Here is a 10,701-nt window from a genome sequence, read left to right on the forward strand (position 1 = left end):
TCTAGAGCACAGACCTTTGTCTGAGTACTTATTTGTCATGATTTTTTCCAAATTTGTGGGTTGCCTTTTCACTTTGTTGGTAATTTCTTTTGACGTGAAAAACCTTCCCAGTAAGAGCAGGTCCCAGTGGTTAATTCTTTCAACTGTTTTCCTTGCGAATTGATTTCTTTTCATACTGAGCTATCTCATCAGCCCTGCTTATAATATTTTTGTTAAACCAATTTTTCAGGTTTACCTCTGGTATCCTAAACAACTAGTTTGAAGATAACATCTTGCAGTACAGCAACCATTGTTGAATTCCTATTACTTTTCTCCATGAAATTTTATATTTCTAATGCTTTAAAAATTATTTTATATTCTTTAAAAAATAAAGTCTTGGGAAACATGAGATAAATGAGGCTTTTGCTACTGTAACATGGCTTTTTTTTCCTACTTTTATTTTTTACTAGCATATGTTTGCAGTATATGATGACTACATCCCTCATGGGAAGTTGATACATGTACATATGACATACTTTTTGTAAAGTATGAGTACAGTGTTAAGTGACAAAAATATAGTACAGTACTTCAACCAATAACATTATTATCATTACTGAGTATTATGTGCTACACAAAATCGCATGTGATATATGTTTATACAACCATCAGCACAATACATTTGTTTATATCAGTGCCATCACAAATGTATGAGTAATGTATTGCACTATGATGTCATGGCAGCTATGATGTCACCAGATGATAGGAAACTTTCAGCTACATTAGATGGTTAAGAGACAACAGTTATAAATGTAGTTCCTCATGACCAAAACATTGTTGTGACTCATGACTATATACTTGACGTAGCATTCAGTCTAGAATACATTGCCCTTGTTTCCAGAATATCTTTTTATTATTTATTTGTGCAAATCAGGACCCAGGGAAGGTTCTCACATGGCATTTGGTTGTTATTATCTCTTAAATACTTAATATAGAGCAGTCTTCATTTTATTTTCTTCTTTTACTTACCCTACCTTTGATTTGTTGCATAGATCACGTCAATTGTCCCAGAGAATGTTTCATAATCTGTACTTGTCTGTTTGCTTCCTTGTGGTGTCATGTGCTTGTCCCGCTATCCCCTATACCACTCACAAGTGGAAGTTCACTGCAGAAGTTAGTGTAAGTTCAACTTTTTTTTCCATAATATTTCCTAAGAGTTCTGTGTGCATTTGCATTTCACCAGAAAGCATATGTATTTGGTTAGAAGCAAGTCTTTGTTTCAAAAGCCATTCCTTGATGGAAAAATGAACAGATAGAGACATAGCTTTGAGATAAAGAGAAAACCAAAATGATGCAAGAACAAGGTTCTCAGATTTTGAAATTAGAAAAGGTGGGTGAGAGAGGATAACTTGATGGAATGTGGATACATAAATATTTGTCTCTGAGAATAAAAGGACCTGGAACACCCAACCTCCAGCCTAAGTCCATGTTAAGGAAAAGATTTGTGGGATAGAAAAGCAACGGAGTCTTATGCATAGTGGGGCCAAGATAGAAAGGGAGCGTGTGGGAGTTGGCTGGGTGAGCTCAAGCCCTGCAGCCTAGCAGTCTCCTGCACTACAAGTGCCACAGCTGGAGTAGAAGTGACTGATGGTGACATGTATACTTTACCTTCCCCTGTCATTTAAGAGCCATGTAAATGTCAGAGCTGCCTAGTAATGGGAATTAATTCTGTAGGAACTCCAGCCCTAAATTGTGTTGAGGTTCCTTCCTGTCAGCTGAGAATCCTTGACTGAGAATGTAGGTAATGATACTATTGTGTAATAAAGACTTGGTTGGCCTTTAATTCTGGCTCCTGGATGGAGGTTCCTGCTCTGTCATTCTCTCTCTCTCTCTCTCTCCTAGACCCAGAGCCAGGGCCTTCTCACTGAGATATCTCCAGTCTTTTTTATTTTTAGAAAGGGCCTTGTTAAGTTGTTAACTCGCCTAGGCTAGGCTGAAACTTGTACTCCTCCCTCAGCCTTCCAGAGTTCTGGGATTACCAGCATGTGCCACCAGGCTGGCTGCCTTTTGTTGCTCTCGAGCCTCTGGATCAACCCTTAGGGGATGAGATGATTTAGGATGATGGTTGCTCACCATAAAGACCAACCTTGTGATCAGAGAGCTATGGCTTTGGCCTATCCTGACACTGGGAAGATTGAGTTCGGTTACATGGCCAATGATGGAATAAATCATGTCTTTCTAATGAAACCTCAGTAAAAACTCTGAGCACTGAGGGGTGGGGAAGTCTCCTGGCTGGTGATCTCATTGGTGTACCTCAAAAAAGACGTGCCTTGACTTCATGGAGCTAGGACATAGACATCTGTGTTCAGGACCCTTCAGGCCTCAGTCTTTGTATCTCTTCACTTGACTGGCCTTGATTTTCCTGATTTCTGTGACACTTATTAATTATTGAATCTGAGGGCATTGTGGGAACCCCTATACATATAGCCAGGCAGTCAGAGATGCGGGGGGACTTGGAAACTGACAGCAAGTCTGGTATCTGCAGTAAGGGTGGTTCTGTGGAGGGGTCTGCACTCCTAACTTGTGGGATAGTGTTAGAATTGTCCTACAGGATGCCAGTTGGTGTCAGAATAGTTCCAAAAACAAAGCTCCACATTCACAGATTAGATCAGACTCCATCCAGTGTCTCATTTCAAGAAACAGGTAGAGAACACTTAGTCTTGGGGCATAGAAGATCCTTGGTAAATGTCTATTTTGTTGTTATTGTATTGCTAATATAGTTTTTTTTTTTTAAAGATCTTGGTCTATGACTTTTTCCCCAGATATCCTAGGGAACTTTCATTCTACCACATCCATTTCATTTACAAATAACAGGAGGCACTGATAGGAAGGATATAGGAAAGTGTCTTAGAAGATTCATTTTTAGTTGTTGTCTTCTTTATATTCATTCACTCAGTTTGCTCATAAATTATTCTAAGCTAGAATTGTATCCTGGTGGGTGTCAAAGTTCCTGTATCTCTGGTGTACACTTCCCGTGTGTGTTAGGGGCTGGATGGGAAGACCCAGTCCAGGCAGTCAGCATAACGAATGGGTCCTGGCCTCACAGGTGAGATGAACTATTTTATGGGGATTGGAGTGCTAGATGGAGGTTACAATTTCAAATGGGAAGGCTGGGGCAGGTGTCTTGGAGATGGTGCATCTGAGCAAAGACTTGGGGAGGTTGAGTAGGGGCTCACATGAGGGTGTTTCAGGTTGGGTGTTCCAGAAAGAGGAAACAGAAGATGCAAAGGCCCTCCATGTTGGACGAACACAACCAAGAGGTGGTGGTGGTTGAGGAACATGTGCATGGTGTGGAGTCATTGTGGCTGAGTTATAGATCCAAGATTGGCCCAAGAGGTGCCAGGGGTAGGATATGGTCAGAGAGGGGTTTCCTAGGGTCTTGGTAAGGACTTTGGCTTTGATTCTGAATGCAATAAAGGCCTTCTTGGAGGTTGGGTGCAGAAAGCTGCCTTGACTAGACTGAGGTTTTCAAAGGAACTGTCTGCTGCTGAGTGAAATATGGACCTCCCACAGCAGGGAGACCCACACAGGCTGCTGCAGGAATCGAGGCACCACACAGTGACGGCCCCCATGGCAGTGGCAGCAGAGTTGTGAGAAGTGGTACTGTTCTGAATATATTTAGAAGTTTCAGATATGCTGACAGATTGGCTGTGAGGTGTGCGAGAGAGAACAGAGTCCAAGAGGCCTCCGATGTGTTGGTTTGACCACAGCTGCCACTCAGTGAGCTGGGAAAGACTGCAGTGACTTTTCAGTACCATCTGCTGGTCCTGCAAAGTCGTGACCTGCTTGATCGTCTGCAGGTGGGTTTATTGCCTTTCATTTCTATCCAAACAGCCCTGTCTAGTCCATCTTTTGACGTAACTTCCCCTGAGAACCCTGGCTATAACCCTACAGGTAAGTCAGCAGCTGATTTTATTCTTGCTTTATTGAAGCAAATAAAAATGTATAAAGTTGGTCTTCCTTTTTCATCCAAGCTTGGATCAAACATTTTCCATTGTCACTCCTCTGGACTGTATAGTTAGGCTTGTGGTGGTTGCATCTGTACAGAATGTGTTCAATTTTTTTGTCACTATTTTGTATACAATATAATATAGCAACTATTAAAAGAGGATTTGCATTGGACTCAGCATTATAAGTAATGTAGAGATGATTTAAAGTATATGGGTGTGTGTAGGTTCTATCAAACCTTATGACATTGTGTCTAATGTACTTCAGCATCTTTAGATTTCAGTATCTGCAAGGGTCTTGAAGCTGTCCAATCCCTATAGGAATTCTGCAGGATAACTGCATGTTCAAGCAGTTCCAGGTGCTATATTGATGTACATATATTTTATAAAATATTTACTGTGATCAAGCTAATCAGCATATCTATTTCTTCACAATTTCTGTCTCTGTCTCTGTCTCTCTCTCTCTCCCTCTCTCTGTTTCTCTGTCTGTCTGTCTGTCTGTCTGTCTGTCTGTCTGTCTCTCTCTCTCTCTCTCTCTGTTTCTGCCTCTGTCTCTCTCTCTCTCTGGTGAAATCATTATTTAAGATCTACTCTTGTGGTGTAAATGCCTGCCTGGCAAGCACAAGGTCCCGAGTTTGATCCCTGGTACTGAAAAAAAAAATCTACTCTCGGAAAATTTAAGTCTGCAATGTATTATTATTAACTCTAATCATGATGCTGCATACCAAAGTCCAGAACTTAATCCTCTTATAACTGCATTTGTGCTCTTTGCCTAATATCTTCCCATTGCACCCCAACTCTGGGAATCCCAATTCTATTCTCTATGTCTGTATAACCTCCTGTTTCACATTCCACACATAAGTGATACCATGTAGTGTTTCTCTTTGTGTGTCCAACTTACTTCATGTAGCATAGTGTCCCCCACATTCGCATATAGTTTTTTTTTTTTGTTTTGCTAATGGCAAGATACTCTTTTTAAAGACTGAATGATATTCCATTGTATGCGTGGCTGAGAACTCTGATCATTATGGCACATATGAGTGTTACTGATTTAAAAAGAAGTCTCTGGCCAGGGAGATAGCTCAGTGACATTAAGCACCTGCCTGGCAAGTGCAAGGTCCTGATTTCAATCCCAGAACTGAGAAAAAAAAAAGAAAGAAAGAAAAGAAAAGCAATCCCTGCTTCATTTCGATCATATTTTTCATAGGACTGGAATAGCAAAAATATATGAAAAGTGGAAAATTTAAAATGTAGTTTTGAAATTCTATTTCAAAAGTAGAGAGAATGGCTTCATAAGTTCCTACATACCAGCTAACTCTTGTCTCATCTATAATTCTGGTCTGCCGAGGTATTTTGAAGCAAATGCAAGCTTTCTATTTTCTGCATCCATAAAAATCCTAGAAAATAAAAGAGAATGACTCTTAAAAATGCAACAACATAGAACAAAAGCAGTACTTTTTGGATGCTGGCTGGTGGAGTGGTGCTAATTCCAGCACTATTTTGTCTTGATTGACTTGCTGCTGGGAAGAGCTTGCCTCATGCCATAAAACAAAGCATACATACATAAGCTATTCTGTTTTTATGACCTGGGACTGCATTTTTGAACATAAAGTTTATTTATCCAACAAATATTTGCTAATTTTGGCTGCAAGCCAGGGATGTGCTGTGCACTGGGGACCCAGAGATAAAATGTCCCAAGCTGGGAGAGAATCAGGCAAAGCAGGCTTGAGGCAAATATAAATCAAGGGGCAGTGGCCATCAGTGGAGAGCAGTGGCTTAACATGCGCCAGGCCCCGGGTCCAATCTCTAACATGTCTCCCCACTGCCCAAATACAGCGTGAGCCACTCTGTGGCAGACATATGTATGGTTGCATTGTATCTGGTAGGTAATTTTTTTCCTGGTTATAGTTTGAAAATGCACCTTATAATGGTGTATAGCTCAGTGGTAGAGTATTTTCCTAGCACAGAGGCAGCCCTGGGTTCAATCCCCAGTCCTTCCCCCACCCCCACAGCACCTTGATTCTGGGGAAATTCCAAATGTTGGTTAGAAATTAATTTGGGATATAAAATTTATAGCTTTTTTTTTTCTGTCACCAGGTTTGTCACAAACAGATAAAGATATCTTTCTTTTTTATATGTTTTATTTTTTATTTTTTGTATTTTAGGGAAGGGTCTACAGGAAAGATATCTTTCTTGATGCAAGCAACCATGCACGTATTGCCCTTGTCAGTAGCAGAAATCCTTGAAATGTGTTCTGTTCTTGGAAGTGAGGGGAAGAGAAGCAGGCAATGCACAAGAAGATGGAGTGGGAGGAGGCTGGAGACCTGAAAAGCCTCTCCAGGTCCCCATGGGGTCCCAGACTGGTGGGGGGGTAGCTCCCTAGACAGGGAGAAGTGACTGGAAAGCTGCCAGATGCCTCCCCCCCACACACACCCCCACTCCTCAATCTCTGAGTTTCCCATTTGTCATCGGGGTCCAGTTGGCCAGGGCAGGTTGGAGGTGCTGGCAGCACATCCCCACAGGGGTTGTCTGTGGCACTTCCCCTGCTCTCCTTTCCCTCTGCTCCCCTCCATGGGTCCTTGCTGAGGTGGAAGAATGGATCCGTGTAGAAGTTACTGCTCTCTGCCCTGTGGAGGGCAGTGGCTTCTGGAGTGGGGAGGTCCCTTGTTCCTGGAATTGCCCTCCCCCTTCTCTCAGGGTTGGGGGCTCCAGCTTAGACTTCCAGCTTGTGTGCCCTTGCCTGTATGCAGCCATGAGCTCAGCCCCCAGGGGGCCATGAGCACTATCCTGGGTGCAGGCCCTGAGCTGAGGAGCTAGTTAATTAGCTCTGGTGCCCAGGAAGCCCCATCTGTTCCCAGCACTTTGGGTTGCTCTGGTCTCTCCACCTCTTTGCATTCCAGACCAGGCAGTGTCTCTACCCACAACACCTCCATCCCCTGCAATTCTTAGAGATGTTTCAGCTCCAAGTGCCTAGTCATGGGGACATGAGTTAGTTGTCATAAGCCTAGGTGTATCCCTGCTCTCTTCCTGCCCACAGGACAGGTGGGGCAGGTGGATGAGGGGTAAGAAGGGTCAACATGATTCCTGCTGCTGACTCGTGGACCTTTCCTTCCTTGACCACAGACTGTAGGTTACTTCCCTCTTCTGTTCAGAGCAGGCATGGTCCTCTCAACCCCACCCCCAGCTATCTCTATGGTGATCTTTGAATCATAGTTATGTTTTCCAGAATGCAGAGCCTGAGACAAGTGTCTGGATGTAGGTAGTATATCTGGGAGGTCTCTCAAAGAAGAGAGGGAGAAGCAGGCTACAAAGAGGGAGGCACTGTCTATTGTTGAAATTACTGCCCAAGGAGTCTTGCAGATGAGAACAGTCCTTTAGCTTCCTAGATGATTCAGAATTTGTAGGTATACTCATCATCAACCCATGAATGGAGAACAATAGGTGGAGCCTCAGGGAAGTCCTAGGTCACAGAGAAATGTGTCCTAACCCAGACAGTGGCCTACAGTCCTGTTCCTACTTAAACTCACTTAACCTTATCTAATTTTCAAGCATTAAACTTCTACGGTACAGAATGGAATCTAAAATATCCATTGATGGTAAGGTATGTTATTATTTTAAGAGCTAAAAGAAAGCTGCCAATAAAGCTGTGGCACACTATGAAATGGGAGGCACTTTGCTAAGTCAGGGAGGTGAAAGCTTGAGGAGAATATGGCCCCTAGGATTTAGCAAGCACTGTGCACCCTCTAACCTCGTGGGCACAGCGAGGGCCCATGACATAGATGCTCTGCTCCCCGGAGAGGAGAAAAACCATGCAGGAGGTGGAAGTAACAACTCAGAAGAAGAGCATGGGAGAGCAAAGCAAGTGCCTTCTGAGCACAGGGGAAGGAAGATGACTTCTGTAGGAAGAAATCAGGGGCCTGCCTGGAAGAGGGTGTGGTGTGAGGGCTGAGCTGAAGGATGGCAGCGTTGGGGCTACCAGAGAGGAGGACAAAGGCCCTGGAGGAGGCATGGGCAGCACTGGCAACATTTCTGAGTGGGCTTGTAAACAAAGTGATTGCAACTTGGGGGGAGGGGGGATTTGTGGGTGAGCATGAGAGAAAAAGAGAATTAGAAAAGCAAGGATATATCCTCTATCTGGTCTGGACAAGTACGTTGTCAAGGGAAGTGTCCCTTCACAGAGCTGTGGGAGACAGATGCTTAAACATTCACAGTGGCAATTTATGTGGGAGAGAAAGAAAAAGAAAAAAGGAAATGGTCCTGCTATAGCTTGGATATAGAGTGTCCCTCTAGAATGGTTCTAGAAGGCCTGTGTGTAAAATCTGGGGCCCAATGCGAGGTCTAGTGTCACTTAGATGTACCCTCAATGGGAATGGTGAGATTCCCCCCTTCCAGGGAACTGAACCCAGGGCCTTTGCACAGAGTAAGAATCCATCTCTTGTCATTTTTTATTCTGGGTTCGAATTTGCAAAAGTTCCAATCTCAGTCTCCTAGAGTGCCGGGATAACAGGCATACACCACCAGACCCATCAGTCTCTTCTGCTGTCTCTCTCTCTCTTTTGCTCCTCTAAGCTAAAAGTGAGCAGCCATATTCTTTTTCATATTTTCTGACCATGATGTTTTGCTTTCACACAGAGCCAGAAAAACAATAGAACCAATCAACAGTAAATGGAAACCTCTGAAATCATAAGCTCAAACAACCTTTCTTCTTTTCACATTGTGCATCTCAGGTATTTTGTTACAGGAGTGGAAAGCTAACTAACACTCTTCATCAAGAGAAATAACTGGGAGCAGAGGATAATCTGCTCTGAATGTTTCTCCAGAAAACTCCACTGAGGTGGATAGAGCCTTGACAGAGTCAGGATAGAGCAGATGAAGGGCACCAAACCTAGATTGTGCAAGAACACAGGAAACGTAGTAAGGATGACACTATAGGGGAAGGGTGGATTGAACTTATTGACCAAAAAAAAAAAAAAAAAAATGCCAGGAGCAGAGTGGGAACATAACAAAGACAATGGCCCCTTGTTGTCACTTACATTGTTTTCTAAGGAGGGAAGTAAAGCTGTTTTATTTGGCCTTGTGCACAAAACTTGCCTTAGTTACTTTTCTTGTTGCTAAGACAAAATACACAACACTCAAAGTTAAAGGAGGGAAGAAATTCATTTAGTTCACAGTTTGTAGAGGTTTCAGTCCATAATTGACTGGCTCCAAGGCAGGGTGGCATGTGGCAGAGGGGCAATAGTCCATGACAGTGGAAGATACCAAAAGCAACAAGAGAGGAGGGGAGAGAAAGCCTCTTTCCCTCTCTTACAGTGTATGCAGGCTACCCGCCCTAAGTGTTGCACTCACACACTTAATCCCAGCATTGGACCAGAAATCAATTCCAAACTCTAGAAAACTATCCCATCATTGACTGAGACTTTGGGGCGACACTTAGATACAAAGTATAACCCTTCAGGGCATACCATGTGGAACAGGTGCTGCACTGTTTCACACCTTGGGACTTCTGGTCAGACCCTTGGTCACCTCTTTGGCTTGACTAATTTTGTTAGCTTTTTTGTCACTGTGAACAAATACCCTATAAAAACAACTGAAAAGAAGGCAGATTTATTTTGTCTCATGGCTTCCAAGAATTCAGTACATGGTCTACTGCTTTTAGGACTATGTCAATACAGAAACATCATAGCGGAAAGACATGGCGGAGGAAAACTGTCTTCATGGGTGGAGGAGAGGAGAGAGAGAGAGAGAGAGAGAGAGAGAGAGAGAGAGAGAGAGAGAGAACAGAGAGCAGAGACAGAGATAGCACAGAGGACAAGATAGACCCTTCCAAATTACATATTCCCTCCAAGTGAGCCTCACCTCCTAGTAGCCCACCCAGCTAAGAACTCACCAATGGATTAGGCCAATGGTGAGAATAACAGCCTAGTAATCCAATCACCACTCAGGGCATCTTTTTAATCAATCAACGTGATAATCAAGATTAACTGTCACACTAACCTTCATGTGTTCTTTAAGACTCAACTTGGTTGAGTCCTTTGTAAGGAAGTGACTACATCTTTTTGTTGTTGTTATTTTGGCAGAACCAGAGATTGAACTCAGAGCCTTGCGCTTGCCAGGCAAGCGCTTATTCTACTGAACCATCTTCCCGGCCCAATGACTGCATCTTGAGACCATAATGCTAAGTGAAATAAATCAGACAGAAGTTTAGATATCACATGTTATCACTTATATAAGAAGCCCAACATAGAAAGCAAGAAATATGAAGTAGATGATAGGAAACAAGGCAATAAACAATTTAGATATGGGGGACAGATCTGAGGTGAGTTGAGGAGAGAGGAGGGATGCAAAGAGGAAGTAAAAAGAACCAAGGTGTGATACATATTTATATCAATTCCCTACAATAAATGTATTTATTATATATTGTGAACATATACTAATGAAAAGTGAAAAATCTTTTTGTTTTTCTTTTAGGGAAGGGTCTATAGGCTGTTCAGGGTCTCACTGCTAGATCAGAGTCATAGTGATCTGCCTGTTTACAGCCTCCCAAGAGCTGGGATTACAGGCTTTTCCACCATGCCCAGTGTCAATTACCGGTTCAGTGTGCTCTGAGGGAGGGGCTGGCATGGCAGGCCCTGGGGATTGAACCCCTGACCCCTGAAGCTGCTTGCAGGTGCTTTAATCCGCTGAGCTATTTGGCCAGCCAAAGAATTTCTCTTTTTTC

Source organism: Octodon degus, unplaced genomic scaffold, assembly GCF_000260255.1.
Source record: "Octodon degus isolate 3935 unplaced genomic scaffold, OctDeg1.0 scaffold00225, whole genome shotgun sequence".
Classification (NCBI taxonomy): Eukaryota; Metazoa; Chordata; class Mammalia; order Rodentia; family Octodontidae; genus Octodon; species Octodon degus.